The 24372-nt window shown below is 34.1% G+C and overlaps 1 long non-coding RNA gene across 4 annotated transcripts in view; it reads right to left on the reverse strand.

Moving 5' to 3' along the window:
* LOC117024819 (uncharacterized) overlaps window positions 1-24372 on the reverse strand; it is a 204801-nt gene that overhangs the window by 96287 nt on the left and 84142 nt on the right. The window lies entirely within an intron of this gene.

Here is a 24372-nt window from a genome sequence, read left to right on the forward strand (position 1 = left end):
AACTACATTCATAACTTCTTGATGTCTAGACCTAAGCTGTCCAATACCATGACCAGTAGCTATACAGGGTGGCTACGGAGTATCTGTAATGTATCTAGTCCAAATTGAGACAGGCCATAGGTGTAAGCACACATCAGATTTCAAAGATACAGTATGAAGAAAAGGTAAGGTAGTACACTAATAATTTTATGTTGGTTATGTGTTGAAATACACTTGATGTGTTGGATTAAATAAAATATGTTAATTTCACCTGCTTCTTTTTACTTTTTTAAATGTGGCTACTAGAAACTTTTAAATTACGTATTTTATTTTATTTTATTCCTATTGAGGAGGGCTGGTCTAGACCAAAGTAAGCAAAAGCCATAATTATGAGGCAAGTTTCCACGGTGTGACATTAGTATCATACCACTACGCTACTTCATAATTTTTTGAAGATATTAGCAGATCATCAAACATCATGAGTGACAGAAGACTAAGCCTAGGTGAACTCAGTTTGGAATGAATAAAATAATAAATCTTACACATATGAATGATATAGTGGTTAATAGCCAACATGGTAACCACCTGCTGTAACTGTCTTACAAATTACTATCAGTATTATTATTTTGATATAGCCCAAGTTTATAGATTTTATTATTTTACTATGTCATTCCTATAAACATTACACTAAATATCCTTATAAACAGTTTTCTGTCTACTGAAAATCTTTATTTAGATATAATGGGCATTTTAAATTCAATGCGTCAAAACTGAAATCATTACCTTGGAACAACTCTCTATGGTGTTTGTGTGTTTCAGACTAGAGTGTGTCCCTCCAGGTTAGAGGGCATATTGTTTCCTAACAAGGATAACAAGGAAAATGTCACCCGCTTAGACAATAGTTGGGCGGGTTTGCCAGTAGCTCCTGACAAGCTTGAGAGGGCACGGATACATTGCAGGTATAGCACCTGCCTGGACCTCATTCTCTATTACAGGCCTTGGAAAACTATGCAAACAGGAAGATTCTGCTGCCTACTTTGTTTCCAGTAGTAAACTATCTAAATCGATCTGGGCTCACTGATTCCTTATCAGAGGAATCTACAGAACTGTGGTGAACTAACCTACCAGCTGACTACCGATTAGAAATGGCTTAACACCCCTCCTTTGACGTTCTCAATCTTCATACAAGCACCACTACCTACTCCACTGCCCAAGTCAGAAATTTCGAACCATTAATCTTGACTCCCACCCCTCATTCATCAGCCCCACCATATCCAATCAGTCACCAAGTCCTATTTATTCTACCATCTAAGTTTCTTTCAAATCATCTTTTTCTCTCCCCATTTCCACTGCTTTTACCCTAGTTCAGGTCATTATCCTCTCTCACCTACAAACCTAATCTGTGTCACTGCCCCCAGTTGCCCTATTTCATCCATTCTTCACATTGCTGTGGGAATGATCTGTTTATTTCAATTCTTTGCCCTCAGGATAAGTTCCAAACTTCTTAGCATTAAAAGGCATTTCAAGGTAAGAACTTATATACAATGTTTCTTGAAATTCCATTTGTGATTATTTTACCTGGGGGGTGGGGAGAGAAAGGAGAAAATAAGAGATAAGTCTACTTCTAACATAAAACTCTGTGGAGCAAAGGATAAATTGGGTGTTGTGGATCTTAGTGGATTTGTCATAGTTCTTCTCTTCCTGTTCATGAAGATTTGAGCCCAATGGGATTCAATGACTTCCTCTGTTAGAAATGATAACCAAAAATAAACCAAATATTGTCAAGAAGGGCCATTATTATTTTATTCAATGCCAGCCACATTTATTCTGACAAAGCGAATGTTCAGGCTACAAGCAAATATTGCCTTCTTGTGACTAGACTTGGGTTGGGTGATTGGTGTCACATCTTTTTTCTTTTTTCTTTTTCTTTTTTTCTTCTTTTGGTTCATGGCACTCAATGGAAAGGCCTCTTTCCTTTTTAAATGCCTGGTGTTAAGCATGCTTAATTCAGATGAATCATGTTGATTGGGCTGAAGAAAATTCAGATGAGCTTCATCTGACTTTCTGTCTGGGTTAGCTCCTCTTCTTCATAATTTAACTTAGATTTTTATCTCCTCCTGGAAACTTTTCTGACTTCCACATTAGGGTTAGATATCTTTGCTATGCATTTACTCAAGTTTTAGCTTAAATACAGTGTTAAACTTCAAACAGTATTTAACTTAAACACAGTATTTAACTTAAAAAACAGTATTAAAATTATCTGTATTTTTTATCTCTCCAACTAGATGGTAACCTCCTTGAAGACAGTGTATCTAACTCATTGTGTCCTCAATGCTAACATCATGCAAGGCACATAGTAGATACCCAATAAATAACTGTTTTGTGTAAATAAACAATCAGATCAGGCTTTTAAAAAGCAGAAAGGGAATTATAATCATTAAAAAAATGAGAAGATGGGGGCAGCCAGATGGCTCAGTTGGTTACAGCGTGAGCTCTCAACAATAAGGTTACCGGTTCAATTCCCGCATGGGATGGTGGGCTGCGCCCCCCTGCAACTAAAGATTGAAAACAGGACTAAAGTTATAGCTGAGCTATGCCCTCCACAACTAGATTGAAGGACAACGACTTGGAGCTGATGGGCCCTGAAGAAACACACTGTTCCCTAACATTCCCCAATAAAATTTATAAAAAATGAGAAGAGGGATTTAGGTTGTAGAGCTTTTTTTACCTCCTACAACATATTCACACATACAAAAACACTGACATATCATATCACTGATGTTTTCCCTAATTTCAACAGCCCTCCCACTCCTAGGTTTGGAGTTTTGGGGCTACCAGAAGCTTTCATGAGAAAAGAAAAAAAATGCATTTTTTTTTCAAAGACTGGTTCAGGCAGAGTTTAACATAATCTCTATATAAATCAAGGTTGTTTCATTAACAGAATGAAGGAAAGAACTACATGTTCATCTCAAAACATGCAGAAGGAGAATTTTACAAATTTCTACACCCTCTCATAATAAAAATACTCACAAACTAGGATAGGAAGAAACTCCCTTAACATGATAAAGGGCATTTGTGAAAAACCCACAATTAACATCATACTCAAAGGTGAAAAAAATGAAAGCTTTCCCTAAGATCAGGAACAAGAAATGATGCCCACTTTGACCTCTGCTGCTCAACATTGTAGAAAGTTCTAGCCAGAGCAATTAGTCAAGAAAAAGATAAAATGTCTGCAAATTGATGATGCTTTTTAGAAGTATAAAGGAATAAAACTATATTTGCAGATAAAGTAATTTTATATATACAAAATTCCCTAGAATCCACAAAAAAATTACAAGAACTAACAAGTGAATTCAGTAAAGTTTCAGGGTACAAGATCAACAAACAAAAGTCAGTTCTGTTTACAACAGCAATAAACAATCTGAAAAGGAAATTAAGAAAACAGCCCTCCCACTCCTAGGTTTGGAGTTTTGGGGCTACCAGAAGCTTTCATGAGAAAAGAAAAAAAATGCATTTTTTTTTCAAAGACTGGTTCAGGCAGAGTTTAACATAATCTCTATATAAATCAAGGTTGTTTCCAGGCTGGGAGCACTAAGATGGTGAAGGTAAGATGACAATTTCTTCATCAACTTTTTACGATCAAAGATCCTCATCTTTGCCCACTATCCTCCCCAAAGAGCTGAGGTATTTCTGGCCTCTGGTTCTGAATTTTGAGAAGAGAAGCTTAGAATGCTGCTAAGCTTTCTTCCAAGATCTTACTTAGAGAGGCCAACATAGCCCCCAACAAAATCAAAAAAGACAGACCTGTAAGGCATCTGGCACACCATGGACAAGTTTCAAGAATGCTTATGGTCCCAGCAGTGGGAATAGCTGAGGGAGACACTAGTGCCCTGGAAGTCACTAGTTGAGGATCCCAATTTAAATTTTCAGAATTTTCTTTGGCCAATATCTGAACAATTAGCTATGAAATGATTTCCAGTAAGATCACTGTAGCTCAACTTTATTTTACAGTCTGGTTGTTTTAGAGCATAGAAGGCAAAGTTCTTAAACTCACAGAGCATTTTCCTTCATATAAAGAATATCTTCACCTTTGGAGATAAATTTGGATTCCAGTAATGACTCTGCAACTTGCTATGAGACTGTGGAGTGATAACTTAAAACCTACTGAGCCTCAGCTTCCTGTTTGTTGTGAAGATTAATTAAATAAGAATGCAATGTGCCTATCCCTTCACCCACTATGCTGTTGATGCTCAATAAATGACAGCTATATTTTTGTAAGATTCTTTATAACAGGGATTCACAAAATATATAGCCTACAGTCCAAACCTGCCTACCGTTTGTTTTTATAAATAAAGTTTTATTGGAACACAACCCCAATCATTTGTTTACCTATTGTCTATCACTACTTTTGCACTATAATGATAGAGGGACTAGCAAACAGAATAATGACAGAGTTACAACAAAAACCATATGGCCCACAAAACCTAAAATATTTACTATTTGGTCCTTTATAGAAAAAGTTTTCTGACCCATGCAATAAGTCCTCACTTAACGCTGTCAGTAGGTTCTGTGACTTAAAGCAAAATGATGTATAACAAAACCAATTTTACCACAGGCTAATTGATACAAACAAGACTTAAGTTCCTACACATCTCATCAACGTCTTATTACAATGAAATAACACCGAACAACATGATGTGATTTGAGGGCCTACTGTACATATAACAGATTTCAAAAGCCTTTAAAGACTTTTTTACTGCTGCTCATAAATAGATACAAAAATTAGAATTTTAGAAACTGCTTACACAAACCAGCTACATGAGTTATTCTACACACTAGAAAACTAGGATTCAATGTTACAATTAGTATTTCCTTGAGTTACAAATACAAATAGGTAAACAAACATATTTATGACAGAGGGTAAAATTTATGCAAGGCTTCTTGGAAAACAACAGGTTATATGCCAGATTACTCTCTTTCCTTCAAGGTATCATAATGTATGCTACAACAAAATGCATTAGATTTGAATAGAGTCTCATATTTAACAAACTACTATTTTTCTTTCAACTAACACTCCAAATACTTTGTGTAAGTGTTAAAACCAAGATAAAGCTCCAGTGTAGGTCATTTTACTTTTGTCCTTTTTTGCTCCAAACACTCAGTAGAAAAACATGTTTTAACCTGTAAAATACCAAACCAAACCATTCATTAACTGTATTTCCCTAATGTTAACCTTTTAATTTGCTTTTTAAACCTAATATTTGTTCAACTGTGAATACTTTAGAGATAGTATTGAGGTATTACGATTATAGAAATGAATCAATTATAGATAATTTATTGTAAATTTATCAGTTTATTTAAAAATTCTATTATAAATCTTACTACTTTATAAAAAGGAAGAGTAAGTGTTTTTACAGAATTACAATATTTCTGCTCTACTGCTTTCATTCCAGCAGAGTAGACACAAACTAGGAAATTCTGTTTCCAGAGACCTGCTGACATCACTGATTACTGTTTTGCATAAACAAGGAAATACCTATTAAAGCTGTACACTAAGAACAAATATCAAATAGTTGGAATGGGAAGCACCAAACACAGACAACTTTAAAGACCCTTGCCTTATCTCTGCTCATCATCAAAAAGGAATAAAAATTAAAATGTCATGTCTATATTTCTGGGAGATTAGTGGCCCATCCTGGGATTTCAATAGATAGTTCTAATAGACTATCAGGAAGTGTTGCGAGTAGACTTTAGTAACCTCAAAAAAACTGGCTTTGCAGCATGTCAAGATCTGTTGACACAAATGTTCATTTTATAACTCTTTTCTGTAATAAGTTAGGAATGCATGAGTTTTCATGAGGATCATGTATATCCTAAACTTTTTAATGTCTGAATTTAGCAAAACGCAAAACACATTTGGTCAAAGCTCATTTTAAGCCATTTCTCAAATTTTATACACAGATATATTTCAAAAGCAATTTGTCTCATGTGTTTCTGATTCATTTACACTTTGCTCATCAAAATGTATTTTTTATGAGTTCTTCTCTAAGATGGCCTTATGAGGTTTGGCGTTATAACACTTTGAAACACTTATTTTGAAGAGAGAAAGTTACCTAAAAACTTGTATCTCAAAATTACTAATTTGGTTTTAATAGAGTCTAAATTCGGCAAAATATTTCCATACTCTCAACTAACTTTTCTTTAACATTTCTTATAACTCTATAGAAACAGATACAGCTACAATATAACTAAGTGATATATATCATCATTATCTAGACAGCTTTTTCAAAACGGTGTTCAGGGCACACTAGTGTCTCAAGGGATGTCAAGAGGTATTCACGGGTGGAAAGTGATTAGGAGTGGCAGTCAAGTAACTATGGGAAATGCTGAGTTAAACAAAATCAAACAGGTTTCTTTACTATTTCTTAGAAACTTTATTCGCATAATGAATATGCAAGAGAAAGATATAAGAAGTAATGCTTCCCAAACTTATTTAACAGTGGAACTTTTAACAAACCTCTTCACATATTGTAGGACTTTAATGTTCTGTAAAAATTTGGAAAGTTGATCTATGTGGCCTCAAACTCTAAGGAAGCGATTGCATTATGATCTTCTACTTGTATCTGTCACTATTAATGTGATTATCTCTCAAACATTTTCAGGGAGATCATAGCCCAGTTATTCAAAAATACTCCTAGTAAAGGCAGAATTAACTAACAACTCCTTTTTAACAAGATAGGAAAAAATTGTAAATCTGAGTTTTGATTAACATAATGATGACAACCTGGCAATCACGTTAAAAGGACTATCTAAATTTAATTCACAAAAGGTTTTTAGAGAAGGTTTTTGAAGAAAACTGACAGCTATAGATTCGTGGTGAATTAAAAGTGTAATATACAGTCATTTCTTGATTATCACTACAACAAATTTTAGTTCTAAATTGGCTTCTCCCTATCACTGAGCATATTTCAGAATCACCCTTCCCTTTTCCCTACCAAGCACATGGGTAGACTCAGCAAATACAAAGTAATTTAAATATCACCTTACCAACACATAGTTTTGACATTGTTAAGCACGTCTGAGGGCAGTGGGCCCTCAACTTTGCTTACGGCTAGAGTTTCTGAAGGAAAGGACTTCACTGACATGTATTTACATAGGTAAAGTAATTCTATTATGCCTCAAAACCATATAATGCATTCCAAAGACCACTGGAAATTAATTTAGAACTACCTAGTGCTTTATATAATGCATACCATTTCTTCAATTATAAAGATAACTGAAAGCTGTCTCTATTTAAAAATATTCTGGCTTAAAACAGCAAATTATACTATAGTGGAGAATACACTATAACTTTTTAAAAATTCATAGATATTTTTAGCAAAAGAACAAAGAATTAACACAGTTACTCTTAAAGAACATTAACAAAACTCACTGTCAACAAATTGACAAGAACTACCATCCACGAAGGATTAACTGCTATGGAAATTACCCTCCAATTATAAATATTAGGAAACTGGATAAAACATATGAAACACAAGTTTTCGGACATTGGATAATAGGTACCATAGGACTGTGATTCCTGAAAGAAGGAAAACTAAACTAGTTGAGCCCTCCAAGTTTACTACCTGGAAGTATTTTCCAAGCTTCAGAGTAGAGCCATCAAATTCAAACAGGGCATAGCTGTCACAGTGAGCTTAGGAAACAGAGATAGAAATCTGGATAAACTGACACAGCTAGAATTTGTGGGGCAGGTTATCAGACAAGAAATGGCTAAACAGAAAGAGAGCTCTGAAGATGTGCAAAGGGTCTTCTCAAATCCTTGGCTGAATATTGATCTACATATATTTGAAGTGAAACTCCTCAAGGCTGAGGAAAGAAACACCAGAAATCAGTCTTCAAAAAGTTCCCAAAGTCACACTGGACTAAGCATAATTTGCACATGCCAGAGTGGAGAGACAACACGATACATGAGATATCAGTAGAGTCAGCAGGGAAACTAACTTAGTTAGTCTAAGTTAGTGAGAGTAATTTAGCTAGAATAAAAGCTGGAACCCCTAATAAAGCTTAAAAGCAAACCATGAAAGTGTGAAACCAATCCCAAATAATTTAATTGCATATCAGAACAAAGTCCAACATTCTTTAAAGAAATATAACAAAATCCAGAACCCAGAAAAATAAAATTCTTTATTTCCAGTATCAGATCAAAAAAGATTGCAAGGAAGCAGGAAAATATGACCTATAACCAATAAAAAGCAATCAATAGAGACCTAGAGAAAAACAAATCAATAGAATGACCAAGATGGTAGAATTAACAGAAAGGAAGAGTAAAACAACAATCATAGATAAGATCCATATGTTTGAGAATGTAGTGAAAAACACGAACATGTTGAAAAAAGAAACATAAGATATACAAAAAGACCTAAATTCTAGAAATGAGAATTATAAAATTGGAAATGAAAATCACACTAGGTGGGATAAACAACAGAATAAAGAGCACAGAAAAAAAAAATAGTAAACTTGAAGACAGCAATAGAAACTATTCAAAAATGATGCACAAACAGAAAAAAGACCCCCCAAAATGAATAAAGCCTCAGTTACCTGTAAGAAAATACCACACTGACCAATGTACATGTAATTGGAGTACCAGAAGGAAAGGAAAGGGGAGAAAAATATATCTTTTAAATAATCACCATAAATTTTCCAAATTTTGTGAAAAATATAAATCCCCAGATGCAAGAACCTTAAGAAATTATGAGCAGAATAAACTTAAAGAAAAGCACACATAATCATAACAAACCACAATATAATCAAACTGTCAGAAACAAGAACTAAATAGAAGATCTTAAAAGCAGCCAGAGAGAGGGGGCAAAAAGACATTTTGTGCAGGAAAATAATGACAAGAATGACAGAGGACTTCTAATCAAAAACAAGGCAAATCACAAAACAATGGAATGGCGTCTTTCAAGTACCGAGAAAAAACAAAAAAACAAACATTCTACACCCATAAAAAGAATCTTCAAAAAATTAAGACAAAATAAAGACCCTTACTAAACAGGCAAATACTGAGAGAAATCAATGCTAGCAAAGTGGCGCTATAAGAAAAGTTAAAGTAAACAACACTACATGCTGAAGGATGAAAATGATACCAGAGAGATATGGAATTTTACATAAAGGAATGGAAAGTATCGGAAATAGTAAATATGTGAGTAAAAATAATAGGCTTTTTTTTTCTCATTTTTAGTTTCTTTAAAAGATAACTGATTCCTTATGGCAAAAATAATTGCAATGTATTGTAGTGTTTATAAAATATGAAGAAGTAAAATATATGACAAAAGCATTGTTGTTGGGTTCTTACTCTGTATGTGAAGCAGTATAATATTGTTTTAAGGCAGACTACGGTAAGTCAAGGAGGTATATTTTAAACCCACAGTAATCACTATAAAATTAATTAAAACAAAGAGATATATAGCTAATAAATCAACAAGAGAAGATGGGACAAATAGAAAAAAAATAGATGATAGATTTACACTAATCATATCAATAATTAAATTAGAGATTCCCCAACTAGATTAATAAAGAAGCTTACTTTACATATAAAGACATATATAAGGTAAAAGAAGTGCCAAAAATTATATATATATATATATATATATATATATATATATATGTGTGTGTGTGTGTGTGTGTGTGTGGTGTGTGTGTGTGTGTGTATATATGTATATATATATCATATAAATAGTAATCAAAAGACAGCTAGAGAGTCTGTTTTAATATCAGATAAGGTAGACTTCAGATCAAGGAATATTACCAGGGATAAAATAAATATTTCATAATGATAAAGGAGTTACTGCATCAAAAACATGTAACAATCTTAAATGTGTATGCAACTAATAACTAAGCATCAAAACATAATAGAACAAAATTAACAGACCTGAAAGAATTAGATACCTCTGCAATTATAGCAAGAGATTTCAATGTTCCTCTCTCAGTAACTATATAGAACAAATAAAAGGAAATCACTAAGGCTTATCAATACTATCCACCAACTTGACCTAATTGACATTTATGTAACCAACAACATTATAACTAAAAATAGCCGAATATATGCTCTTTTTGAGTACACATGAAATATTTGCCAAAACAGCTCATACACTGGGCCATAAAAAAAGTTTCAATAAATTTAAAAGGATTGATATGGAAAGTAATTTCTCTGGCTACAACAGAATTAAAATTAGAGATCAATAACAATAAAATATATGGAACACCTCAAAGATTTGGAAATTTAAAAAAAAAAACACTTTTAAACAAACTGAAAGTCAAAAAAATCATAAGGGAAATTATAAAATATTTTGAACTGAATAAAAATGAAAACGCATCACATCAATTTTAGTTGACTAAAGCTAAAGCAGTGCTTATAGGGAAATTTATAGCTTTAAGTGTTATTTTAGAAAAAAATTAATGATCTAAGCTTCCACTTTAAAAAACAAGAATAAAAGTACTAATTAAATCCAAAATTAGGGAAAGGAAGAAAATCATAAAGAGTAGAAAGTAGTAAAGTAGGGCTAACAGAAAATTCAATTAAATAAAAAGCTGGCTCTTTGAAAAGATGGATAAAATTGATTAGCTAGACTGGTCAAGAAAAAAAAAAAGAAGATACAAAGTATCAATAATAGAAATGGAAAAGAGGAAATCACCATAGATATTATAGATAAAAAACAATAAGAGAAATCATGAATTGTTTTATGCCAATAAGTTTGACAACTTAGATGAAATGGACAAATTCCCTTAAAGAAATAAATTACCAAAGCTGAGTACTCCTACACCTTTTAAAACCTTGTCACAAAGAAAACTACTGGTCCAGATGGTTTCACTGATGAATTCTACCAAACATTTAAGGTAGAAATAATATCAATTCTGTACAAACTCTTCCAGAAAATGGAAGCAAAGGAAATGCTTCCCAACTCATTCTATAAAGCCAGACAATAATATTGCAAGAATACTACTAACCAATATGAATAAGAAACACAAAACTCCTTAACAGAATTTTAGCAAATTACATTCCACAATCTATAAAATGGAAAATACATAATGATCAACTAGAGTTTATCAAATACAAGCTTCATTTAACATTCAGAATCATTTAATGTAATTCATCAATCACATTAACCAAAATACATACACACACACCCCAAAAAACATCATCTCAAAGGATATAGAAAGCATTTGTTCCAGAAATGTAATTTTTAACTTTTGAAAAATCAACCAATGTAATTCACCATGTTAAAAACACGTCTATGATCATCTCAAAACATGCAGGAAAAGCATTTGACAAAATTCAACACCTATTCCTAACAAACTCCCAGCAAACTAGGAATAAAAAGGAACTTCCTCAACCTGACAAAGAACATCTAGAAAAAACTTACAACTACTGTTATACACATGACAAAAAGACTGTACTTTTTCTCCCTAAGATTGGGAACAAAATAAGCATGTATGCTCTGACCACTTCTATTCAATATTATGCTGGAGTTACTATGGAAAAAACAATAGGCAGACAAATTAGAAAGAAAAAAGTAATACTGTCTTTTTGATAGATTAAATGATTTTATTTTACTATTCCTATGTAAGGAATCTACAAAAAGCAAACAAACAAGGTGACATCAGAAACATGGTGATGTGAGGTGTCCCCCGTGATCTCTCCTCTTGAAATTACGACAAATTGAACAGCTATAATTCAACAAAGAATTCCCTACACAACACACAAAAGCGTCTGAAAGATCCGCACATTAAAACACCTTAAGGTTGGCAAATCAGGGCAAACAGGGGAGAAGGAAAGGGAGAAGAGCAGAGACCGGGGCTGCAGAACACAGCCCGGAGCTCACTGCAGTCCAGAGAGAGAGGGGAGGACTGAAAGTGCAGGTGCACTTTCTGTGGTCCCAGCAATCCTGCCTGAGTGATCAGCACATGATATGGCTGAACCCAGTGATGGGGCAAAGATTGAATACAGAAGTGTGACAATTGTGCTCTAACAGCCCTCTTAGCCAGGCAGAAAACAAAGCCACAGAGCCTAGTCCCCTCCCCCTACCCTCCCAGAGTTCACCTCTCATACCCTCCTGGTGCTAGCAGTGGGCCCCAGAAAAAAAAAACAAAAAAAAAACAAACAAAAAAAAAAACCAGTAGTGGTGTCAGATTAAAGAGCAGAATATCTACAGCCCTGAAAACTGGAGAGATAGTTCTTGAGCCAGACACACCCTGTGGCTAATTCCAGTGACAAGAGAGGAGCTATAGGAGCGAGGCAGCTGTGGTCAGATAGTCGCCATTTTGCAGAGAACACACCAATGCCCTCTCCCAGGCTACCCCGCCACCACATTTTGCAGCTGATTCCAACAGGGGCTGCTGAGGCACACAGCTCTGCATCTGGCTTCAGGGGAAGCACTGGGATTTCAGGAGCTCAGAACCCCATCGCTTACCACATCCTCCCACATGGGTGGTGCCCTGAGACTGACACGACCTGGTCACAGAAGAGACATCCACCTCCCCAGGAAATCTTCCACCAAAAGAAACTGGAACAGGGCAAGAGAAAATAAAACGCTCCAGTGCTACCTACTGGAAAGCAAAAGAAAAGCCTCTTCTTATCAACCTGCTGCAGAATTCACTCCCATAGATGCCCAGGAAGAAAAATAATCCATTAATTACGATGAATAATCAAGTTAACAAGACAGCTTAGAAAGAAAATTTTTAAAAACTCCAGAAAAAAAACTTAAAAGCATAGCAAACTGTGACTTGAATAACAGAGAATTCAAGATTGCAGTTCTGAAAAAACTCCACACGATACAAGAAAACTCAGAGAGGCAGTTTAATGAACTCAGAAATAAAATTAAAAAACACAATGGGATTTATAGATGATGTAATACAGAATTGTACACCTGAAATCTATGTAACTTTACTAACAATTGTCACCCCAATAAACTTTAATTTAAAAAAATGAATATTTTACCAAAGAGATAGAAATTTTTAAAAAAGAATCAAATAAAAATTCTGAAGCTAAAGAAGTCAATAAAAGAGAAGAAGAATGAAATAGGAAGCTTAGGAAACAGAGCTGACCCGATGGAGGAAAGAATTAGTGCTATTGAAGATAGAAATCTGGAAATGATGGAGATGAAAGAAGAGAGACTTGAGAGGAACAAGAAATAAAAGAACTCATATAAGAACTATCTGACTCCATCAGAAAGAGCAATATAAGAATAATGGGTATACCAGAAAAAGAGAGGGAGAAGGGCACAGAAAGCCTATTCAAACTAAAAGTTGATGAGAACTTTCCAAACCTATGGAAAGGACTGGACCCTCAAATCCAAAAAGCAAAGAGAACACTTAATTACCTCAATCCCAAAAGGCCTTCTCTAAGACACGTTATATTGAAATACTCAAAAATTAATGACAAAGAAAGAATTTTCAAGGCAGCCAGAAAAAAGAAGATGGTACCCTACAAAGGAAAGTCCATTAAATTATCATCATATTTTTGAATAGGAACTCTATAAGCCAGGACGGAGTGAAATCAAATATTCAAAGTATTAAGAGAGAGAATGTAGTACCAACCAAGAATAATATATCCAGCAACATCATCCTTTAGATATAAAGAGGAAATAAAGACCTTTCCAGATATACAAAAGCTGATGGAATTTTCTACCACAAGGCCTGCATTACAGAAAATACTGAAGGAGGTTATTCTACCTGAAACAAAAAGACAAAAGGATACAAATCTATGAGTGAGATACTAACAGACAGATGGAAGCAGGAAATGGCAACCCTTACACAGAATAGGCCTCAATAACATAAAGAAGATAAAAATATAAAAAAGGAAAAAAAGAAGAAAATTTGCTATAGCAACTCAGAAATGAGTTCACAGCATAAATAGGGATAATTTGTGACAACCAAAACATAAAAGGAAATGGAGTAAAGGTCTGAATTTATAAAGAGGACTGAAGATAAGATGCATGCTGAAGAGAAAGGACTACCATATATATGAAACTTTCTTTTACATAAACTTAATGTTAACAACTCAAAAAATATCCAGAACTGAGACACATAACATAAAAAAGAGGAAACAGAGGGGGAAAAAATCATAGAATACCACCAAACTAAAATAGCAGAAACACAAAGGCAAAGAAACAATGGAGTCACCAAGCTACCAGAAAACAAAACATAAAATAGCTATGGGAAATCCTCATATATCAATAATCACCCTAAATATAAATGGACTGAAGTCACAAATAAAAAGTCACAGAGTAGCAGACTGGATCAAAAAACAAAACCCAACCATACGCTGCTTCCGAGAGACACATCTCAGCTACAAGGACAAATACAGACTCCAAAGGAAAGTGTAGATAACAATACTCCAAGCAAATGGCATCAGAGAAAAGCAAGTGTACCCATACTTACATCTGATGAAACAGACTTCAGGATAAAAAAGGTAACAAGAGAGAAAGATGGACATTTCATAATGATAAAGGGGACAACACACACACACAAAAAAAGACATAAACTTATCAATATATATGCCCCCAATCAGTCAGCACCAAAATATATAAAACAACCACTAACAGAACTAAAGGGACAAACTGACAAAAACACAATTATAGAGGGGACCTAAATACATCATTGATGGCTAGGTATAGATTATCCAAATATAAAATCAATAAGGAAAAATCAGCCTTAAACAACACATTAGACCAAATGGACATAATTGACATTTCAGAGCATTTCATGCTAGAACACCAGACTATACATTCTTTTTTAATGCACATGGGACATTCTCAAAGATAGACCATATGTTGGGACACAAAACTAGCTGCAGCAAATTTAAGAAGATTGAAATCATACCAAGCATATGCTCTGACCACAGTGCTTTGAAATTGGAGATCAACTGCAAAAAGAAAACAGGACAAACCACAAATATGTGGAGATTAAATGACATGCTACTAAAGAATGACTGGGTCAAAGAAGAAATAAAAGGAGAGACCAAAGATACATAGAAACAAATGAGAATGAAATTATATCATATTCAAATTATTGGGATGTGGTAAACACTGTATTAAGAGGGAAATTTATATCATTACAGGTGTATCTCAAGAAACAAGAAATATTCCAAATAAACAACCTAACATTACATCTTAAAGAACTAAATAAAGAAGAACAAATGAAACCCAAAGTCAGCAGAAGGAAGGAAATAATAAAAATTAAAGCAGAATTAAATGAAATAGAGAACAACAACAACAACAAAAAATAGAAAAAACTAATGCAACAAAGAGCCACTTCTTTGAAACTATTAATAAAATTGCAAAACCCTTGACTAGAGTAACTAAAGAAAGAAAAGACACAAACAAAATCAGAAATGAAAGAGAAGTTACAACGGATACCAAAGAACTACAAAGAACCATACAAAAATACTGTGAAGAACTATATGCTACCCAATTAAATAACCTAGAAGAAATGGACAAGTTCTTGGAAATTTATAACCTTCCTAGACTAAATTACGAAGAATTGGAAAATCTAAATAGACCAATCAACAGTAAGGAAATTGAAACAATCATCTAAAACCTCCTCAAAAGCAAAAGTACAAGACCAGATGATAGAATTAAGTGAATTCTACCAAACATTCAAAGATGACGTAATACCTGTCCTCCTCAAACTCTTTCAAAAAACTGAAGAAGAGGCAATAATTCCTAACTCATTTTATGAGGCCAAAATTACCCTGATACCAAAACCTAGTAAGGATAACACAAAAAAAGAAAACTACAGACCAATATCTCTGATGAATACAGACACAAAAATCCTAAACAAAATACTAACAAATCAAATACAACAATACATTAAAAAGACCATATATATATATAAATATATATATATATATTTATATATATATATGTATGTATGTATGTATGTATGTATCATGATCAAGTAGGGTTCATTCCAGGGGCACAAGGATGGTTCAATATATGCAAATCAATGTGATACACCACATAAACAAAATAAAGGATAAAAATCATGATTGAATCAATCGATGTAGGAAAAGCATTTGACAAGATTCAACATCCATTTATGATTAAAACACTTAATAAAATCAGTATAAAAGGAAAGTACCACAACATAATACAGGTCATATATGTCAAACCCTCAGCTAATACCATACTTAATGATGAAAAATTGAAAGCTTTTCCTCTAAGATCAGAAAAAAGACAGGGATGCCTCCTGTCACCACTTTTATTTAACATAGAATTGGAAGCCCTAGCCAGAGCAATAAGGCCAGAGAAAGAAACAAAAGGCATCCAAATTGTGAATTAAGAAGTTAAATTGTCCCTTTTGACAGAGGACATGATTCTTTCTATAGAAAACCCCAAAAACTCCACCAAACCACTATGAGAAACAATAAACAAATACAGTAAAGTTGCAGTATATAAAATCAATGTACAAAAATTCATTGCGTTCCTACATACTAACAATGAAATTTCAGAAAAAGTGAAAGAATTCCTTTTGCAATTGCAACAAAAAGAATAAAATACCTAGGAATAAACTTAAAGGATGTGAAGGACCTATACACTGAAAACTGTAAGACATTAAAAAGAAATTGAAAAAGACACAAAGAAATGGAAAGATATTCTTTGTTCATGGATTGGAAGAATCAACACAGTTAAAATGACAATATTACTTGAAGCAACATACAGATTTAATGCAATCATCATCAAAATTCAATGGCATTTTTTAAAGAAATAGAACAACAAAAAAAATAAGATTTGTATGGAATCACAAAAGACCCTGAATAGACAAAGCAATCCTGAAATATAAGAATAAGGCTGGAGGTATCATATTCCCTGACTTCAGTTTATACTACAAAGCAACAATAATCAAAACAGCAAGATACTGGCAGAAAAACAGACACACAGCCCAATGAAATAGAATTGAAAGCCCAGAAGTAAACCAACATATATATGGGTAGATAATTTTTGACAAAAGAGTCAAAAACCTACAATGAAGAAAAGAAACCTTTTTCAATAAATGGTGCTGAGAGAATTGGAAAGTCATGTGCAAAAGAATGAAACTAGGCTGCTATCTGTCACCATACACCAAAATTAACTCAAAGTGGATTAAAGACCTAAACATAAGACCTGAAACAATAAACTGCATAGAAGAAAGCATAGGTATTAAACTTATGAACCTTGGGTTCAGAGAAGATTTTATGAATTTTTACCTCAAAGGCAAGGGAAGTAAAAGCAAAAATAAATGAATAGGACTATATCAAACTAAAAAGCTTCTACACAGCAAAAGAAACCATCAACAAAACAAAGAGGCAACCAACCGAATGGGAGAAGATATTTACAAACAACACATCCGATAAGGGGCTAATATCCAAAATATATAAAGAACTGATACAACTCAATAACAACAACAAAAATCCAATTAAAAAACGGGCAGAAGACCTGAACAGATACTTCTCCCAAGAAGACAAACCAACCAACAGATATATGAAAAAATGCTCAACTTCACTAGCTGTTAGGGAAATGCCAATCAAAACTACAATCAGATATCACCTCACACCATTAGAAAGGCTATCATCAACAAGACAAGGAATAACAAGTGTTGGAGAGGTTGTGTACTGCTGGTGGGAATGTAAACTGATACAGCCACTATGGAAAACAATATGGAGGTTCCTCAAAAAATTAAGAATAGAATTACCATATGATCCAGCAATCTCTCTTCTGGGTATCTACCCCCCAAATTTGAAAACATTTATCTGTAAAGATATATGCACTGCTATGTTCACTGTAGCATTATTCCTGGTGGCCAAGACATGGAAACTACCAAAGTGTCCTTTGATAGATGGTTGGATAAAAATGTGGTACATATAGGCAATGGAATATTACTTGGCATAAGAAAAGATGAAATACCGCCATTCGCAACAACATGGATGGACCTTGAGATTATCATGCTAAGCAAAACATGTTAGACATAAAAAGTCAAGAACCACATGTTTTCCCTCATACGTGGGATATAAAACTGAGAGCAACAAACAAACAAAACAAACAAACAAAAAAATCATAGACTCAGACAACAGTTTAGTGGTTACCAGAGGATAAAGGGAGGTGATTGAAGAGGGAAAAGGGGATCAAGTATATGGTGATGGAAGGAGAACTGACTCTGTGTGGTGAACACACAATGCAATATACAGATGATGTATTATAGAAATGTGCATTTGAAACCTATATAATTTTACTAACCAATGTCACCCCAATAAATTTAATTTAAAAAAATTTTAAAAAGCAAACAAACAAAAAAACCTACCAGAACTAATAAATGAGTTTAGCAAGGTCCTAGGATTCAAAGTAAATGGGCAAAAATCAACTGTACTTCTACATACTAACAAATAATTGGAAACTAAAATTCAAAAAGCAATAGCATTTACAATAGCAACAAGAGGATTGGAAAGAATTGTGAATAAATTTAACAAAACATGTCCAACGTCTGTAGTGATATATATAAATATACCATGTTTATGGATCAGAAGCTCCAATACTGTTTAAGATGTCAATTCTCCCCAAACTAATCTATAAATCTGAAACAATTTCAGTCAAAATCCTAATAAGCCTTTTTGTAGAAACTAGCTTGCTTATTCTAAACTTTATATGAAAATATAAAACACCTACTATAGGCAAAACACTTTTGAAAAAAAAGTTTGAGTACTTACACTATTTATTTCAAAACTTTCTCTAAAGCTTGCTTAAAGAAAGACATTTAGATCAATGGTACAGAATAAAATTCAGAATATTCCTATGACCAACCTATTAATGCAGTAGGAAAGAGTGGTCTGTTTAACAGAGAGCTGCAACAACTACATACTCACATGTAAAAAAGAAAAGAAACTCTACCCTTACCTCATACTTTATATAAAAATTAACCCAAAATGGACCATCGACTTAAATGTAAGAGCAAAAACTATACATTTCTAGAAGAAAACATATGAGAAAAAACTTTGTGAGCTTGAGATAAATTCTTGTGATAAGACACAAAAGACATGAACCATAAAAGAAGAAAATCAGGGCACGGTCCTGAGCGCCTGGGGGTGACAGCACCGGGATCTCCTCTCCCTGGTGCTCTAGTATCTCAGTCCTCCAAGGATTCCATGATGATTTTAATGTCCTTCTCAAAACTCTGATATTCATCATACCTAGAAGGCATGCAGCTTGTTTCATACTTGCCTTGACTAAATATTTGGGCATTTTGAGGCATTTAACTTAGTTGGAAGAGGAAAGGTCCTTAAGTGTCTTCTGGACAGGGAGCTGCTTTCAGAGAGAAAACCTTTCCAAGAGAACTTTGATGATTTCACATTGAAGTTGCTATGACTTATGGTGTTTCTTACATCTGGTTTTAAGTAGATGAAACAACCAGAAACTTCTAACTTGTGATATTCTAACATGAAGGTCATGGTGATAGCAGGAGTAGTGGAATGGTCCGTCCCTGTAAACATTTAAGATTCTCCTATGGATTTTGGTAAATGATCATTAAATTGTTTTCTAACTTGCAAAAAAAAAAAAAAAGACGAGAGAGAAAGAAAGAAAATCAGCAAATTGGCCTTCGGCAAAAGCAAGAACTTATGCTTTTTAAAAGACTATTCAGAAAATGGAAGAAAATATTTATGAAAGATTTACCTGAGACAGGACTTGTATCCGTACACATAAAAGCTCTTACTACTCAAAATAAGAAACAACTCAATTTTTAAAAATAGACAAAAAATTTAAACAGACAAGTCTCAAAATATATATATACAAACAGAAAAGAAGCACATGAAAAGATGCTCAACATCATTATTCACTAGGAAAATGCAAATTAAAACTACAATGAGATATAACTAGATATAATGTATTCACTAGAGTGACTACAATTAAAATATTAATAACACCAAATGATAACAAGACTGTGGAGCAATTGAACTTTCATACATTGCTAATGGGAATGTAAAATGATACATTCACTTTGGAAACAGCTTAAATTATACATTTAAAATTGGGGAACTTTATGAAATTTATACCTTAATAAAGCTGAATTTTAAAAATCCACTTGACAAAACATTTTTAATTAGTAAAATAAAATTCTGATAATACCTTGTAGCGGTTTAACATTTTTGAAATACTAGCCAATTTTTTCCCCCTATTGTTCTTAGATTCCTCTTCCATTCAAGCAGTAGATATGCTCAGCTTGCCTCAGGAAAAGTAGTGACACCAGAAAGCAGAAATAAAGAGTGTTTTTCTTGACCTATGAATTTCAAAATCCTGGGCCTTGAAAATAATAGAAAGGACTCAGAACATATGCTTTCCAAAGCCAGGCAGGTGAGTAATATAAAACAAGAGTATGTGGGGACTAGAGTGAGCAAGCCTTAAACGGAGCCACCAGGTAACTCTAGCTGATTTTTACCATATGGAAATGTGGTTGCAGTGTTGCCAGATCATTTTTCCCCCAAAATAAATCTGGAAATTCAGATTTTTATGTTAATTTTCCCAATTTTTGAAATACTTCCCAAGCAAAAAGCACTCCTGTGGGTCAAATACAGCCCATGGATTTACAACATCTGGCACAAAACAGAGATTTAGAACAGCTTTAAAAAAAAAAAGGAGAAAAGACTTTCTTACTCTGTGGACCTGATGAAAATTCCCTGGAAGGAAGAAATGAAGAGTCAAAGGAACAACAGAAAGACATTTTTTCTACAAGAGAACAGAGGCGATCTGTGTCCCATTTCCTAGGTACAGACTCAGGGAGACAGGAAGATCCCACAGAATTGGATGAATAATGTGAGAGCAAAGTTATTAGCCTCATAGAGTTTCCCAGGCCCCACCTGGCCCCAGGGTGGCTCAGACAAGTGGCACTATCAGGGAATTCTCCACATCTTAGCAGAGTTTGGGGACCACAGAAAGATTATAGTGTAATCAATAGCGTGAAAATTGCAGGACGAGTTGCTTTACCAGCTAAAACTGTGGGATGCGAATGAGGGATAAGTCAGCAGCAACGTGTGATGACCAGCTTCAGAAACAAAATGAAGGATGAACACTTCTACAGATGCTATGACTATGGAAAGATGAAGATGTCTAATAAGACCCACCTCCCCCACCCAAGAATTAGCAGAGCGCTAGGAAAAGATAAGAGATCCCTAATTAACATTAAAATTTCAGCCATCTGGGCAGAATAGGGACTCAAAATAGAAACTGAGTTATAAAAAAGTAATAAAAAGTATACTCCTTGAACATCTGACATATAGACTAAGATGTACCTTCCATAGTCTGATGCAAGCAAGGAGGTTATCAAGGGAAAGGGGAATCATTTTATTTTGTTTACTTTCTTTAGATGAATTATGCCAAATAAATAGTGGATTTGGTAATATGCCCGGCAGATAGGCCGCCAGAGCATAAGACGTGGAATCACTACTACTCACTAGAGTACAGAAGAAGTAAGCTCTTCCGATGACCTCTGGAACAATTTTATTAGACAGCTCAGTTACCAAACATATTTATTAAGTTTCCCAAACTCATTTTCAAGTAATAAATTGTCTCAGGGAAAGTTGAAATGATTGGTAAGACTGGACAAAATGAGTAAAACTCATTCTGCAACTATTTAAATAAATACAATGACAATACCACCAGCATCCACTGGTTTACATTGAGAAAAGTACAGGTCTAAGGCATTAACGAGGAGGAAGTAGAAAGGTTGGCACAGTACACGCATGCATGTGTGTGTGTAAAATTATATTTTTTAATTTTTCTAAAATGACCACATAGTCCTTTAGTTTCCAGAAATTAGAAAGTAATTTTTAAAATAGAAGACAAGTCTTTTATTTACCCCTTTAATATATTCTTAGAAATTTAACAGCACATTGCCTGATTAAACAGGATTAATACCCAGATCTATACTGTTGCAATTACTCCAATAATTTAGGCAAAGTGCCTACTTTAGTTCGAATATTCAGATAATTAGCCAAATACTTCCAGCAGCTGTGGTACAATAGGAACTCTGAGCTTAAGTTTTCTTCTCTGTAACATGGGCACAAAAACCTGCACAGCCTAACATTTACAAAAGTATCTAGCCCAGTGTCTGATACATAATAAGCCCACAAAAATAGTCACTGAATTAGCCACTACTGACTTCACTTCTACTGGCCTCTGGAAGAACTAATTAATGAAATCTTTCTAGGAAAACAGTCACCTCCATCATGGTACTGTAGTACTCTTCCGAAGGTACAATACCGTGTTTCCCCGAAAATAAGACCTAGCTGGACCATTAGCTCTAATGCGTCTTTTGGAGCAAAAATTAATATAAGACCCGGTCTTATATTATATTCTATTATATAAGATCGGGTCTTATATTATATAAGACCCGGTCTTATAGCAAAATAAGATCCAGTATTATATTGTATTACATTACATTACATTATATTATATTATATTAGACCTGGTCTTATAGTAAAATAATATCCGGTATTTATATTATATTATATTATATTATATTATACTAATATTATATTATATTATACTATATTACATTACATTACATTGTATTATACCTAGTCTTATAGTAAAATAAGACCGGGTCTTATATTAATTTTTGCTCCAAAAGATGCATTAGAGCCGATTGTCTGGCTAGGTCTTATTTTTGGGGAAACACAGTAGACCTTCCAGTAGTGTCAGCAAGTGCAAGCTATCCCTAAACAACCACTTCCCATTCCTACTGCAGTATTTATATTAATGAATGCAATGGGGTAAGTGCCTAAGAAGTCTCCTGACATGCTGTAACTCCACTTTCATCTGAGAAAGTATTCCTAAAGTGCAATGACTCCACATTGCCTCTCTCCTCTCAACCTTCTAAGCGTGATGACTTGCCATCACACTTAGAATAAAAACCAAGGATTTCACTGTGGCCTATTAGCCTCTTTGTGATCTCCCTCTGCCTAAGTCTTACCTCATTCCTACCACTGTCCCCCACCATCAGCTTCTTGCTGATCCTTGAACACACCAAACATAAGCTTTTGCACTTGACTCATCCCACTGCCAGGCACACACTGCCCTGAAACTCATATAGTTTGTTCCCTCACTTTATTCAGGCTCCTACCTAAATATCACCTCCATAGAGAAAACTTTTTGACTACCCTTTCTAAAGTAGCATACTCTGTTATTCTCTATCCCCTGCATCTGCTTTTTTCCCCCATAGCAAATCAAATATATATTTATTCACCTGTTGCCATGTAAGCTCCATGAGGATCGAGAATTCATCTCATTGACTATTTTTCCTCCAGAGCTTAAAACACTGCCAGGTATAAAGTGACACTGAAATATCATTGACAGTGAAACTGTTTGAATTAACTAAATGGGAGGATTTGAATATTCCAGGAAAGCTTTCAGCAAATGCTACTGACAGTAGAATGAGGAGTAAGAAGACCGGTGAAAGTTATGGTAACCATCTGAACCTAAAATGCCTGTAGATGGAAAAGGCTGGAGGAACTGGATTAACACTAGAATGCGAGTCAGATTTTTAATAGCTGGAGGGTGGTAGGCAAGACAGAAGCCAAAGGAAGGCCTTGGATGATTGAAGCCTGAGCAGTAGAATGGAGAAAAATTTCTTTTTTTATCCCTCCCACTGTCCCTCCTCATCTTCCTTCCCTTCATGTTTCCTCTCACAGTCTCTACCCACTTTTGCCATCTCCCTTCCTCCTTTTCTTTTGCATCTTCTGTCATAAATTGTTTTTCAGTTGTATCCTCAAAAAGGTTTTTTTCCTGTGAATCGGTCATCTCAGCTCTCTAATGAGAAACCGTTAAGAATATATGTGTTATTTCTTTAAGAAATAACAAGGAGAACACCAACATCAACATCAGGATCAAGTACTCATCACGCAGGCAACAGATCGAAACAAAGAATCCTGAAGCCATTCCTTTTCCCCTCTTACATCAAGAATTCTGAATACTTTGAGACTTCATCTGCTGAATTCTCTTCCTTCTCCAGAAAATATCTTTAAAATATAATCAACATCTTTTTTTTTAGATTTACTGAGGTATAATTAATATATTTAAAAATTGCACATATTTAATGTATACATTTTGGTGAGTTTGGACATATGCATATACCCATGATACCATCACGACAATCAAACTATCATCTCCAGTATATCACAATCAATATCTCTACCATCTCCAAAAATTTCCTTGTGTTTTCTATTGTTGTTCTATGATAAGAACACTTAATATGAGATCTGGCTTCTTAACATATTTTATTTATTTTTACTTATTTTTTTAATGTACCAATCTTTTTTTTCTTTTTTTTCTTTTTCTTTTTTTTTTTTAATGGAAGGCGCAGCTTACAGTG

This window comes from Rhinolophus ferrumequinum, chromosome 7 (assembly GCF_004115265.2).
Source record: "Rhinolophus ferrumequinum isolate MPI-CBG mRhiFer1 chromosome 7, mRhiFer1_v1.p, whole genome shotgun sequence".
Taxonomy (NCBI): Eukaryota; Metazoa; Chordata; class Mammalia; order Chiroptera; family Rhinolophidae; genus Rhinolophus; species Rhinolophus ferrumequinum.